Here is a 752-nt window from a genome sequence, read left to right on the forward strand (position 1 = left end):
GGGACTTGCCCCCACCTTTTGGAGGGTTCTGAGTTCCACTTTAAACAAGGTGAAATCTTTAAGATTAAATCAAATTTCACCTGTGCCTCGGAAAATCTAATCTATGCCATTACATGCTTAGGGTGCAGTAATTATTATATTGGCCAAACAGGAATTTCACTCCATAGAAGAACTACTCTCCACAAAGAACAAATCCGCCACCCACATTACAGACAGATACAGGTCAGTAGACACATAGAAAGGTGTGCGAGGAATCTTAATCCTAATTTCCTAATTTTTCCCTTCTATCAATGTTCACAGAACACGTCTACACAACAAAGAATGAATAAAGAGGCATTTTTCATTAATAAATATCTTCCTCAACTAAATATAAACACATAATATCATATAGAACACCACTAATCTTCCATTTAATATCACTAACCCCCATACATCCCATACACCATTCACATTACAAATCCAGATTACCCTAATGGCACCAAATCCAGAACTACTTACCTCTCTTACACATAATCTTTTTACTAAGGGACTAATAGACTTGACACCGTTCAGAATTCGGTGTATACTCAAAGCAATGAATGGTATTACTACGAAACCGGTATGCTTGTAAATCTCTTTAATAACTCACAATAATGACTTTTTTTACCTTTATTCCTACCTCAGTTCATCTAATTGTATATATATATCGTTACTTTTCATAAAAAGCCTTACCTTCTTTTTGATTTTCGATGTGCATTTTCTCTTATTTTTCT

The sequence above is a fragment of the Octopus bimaculoides genome, chromosome 13 (assembly GCF_001194135.2).
Source record: "Octopus bimaculoides isolate UCB-OBI-ISO-001 chromosome 13, ASM119413v2, whole genome shotgun sequence".
NCBI lineage: Eukaryota > Metazoa > Mollusca > Cephalopoda > Octopoda > Octopodidae > Octopus > Octopus bimaculoides.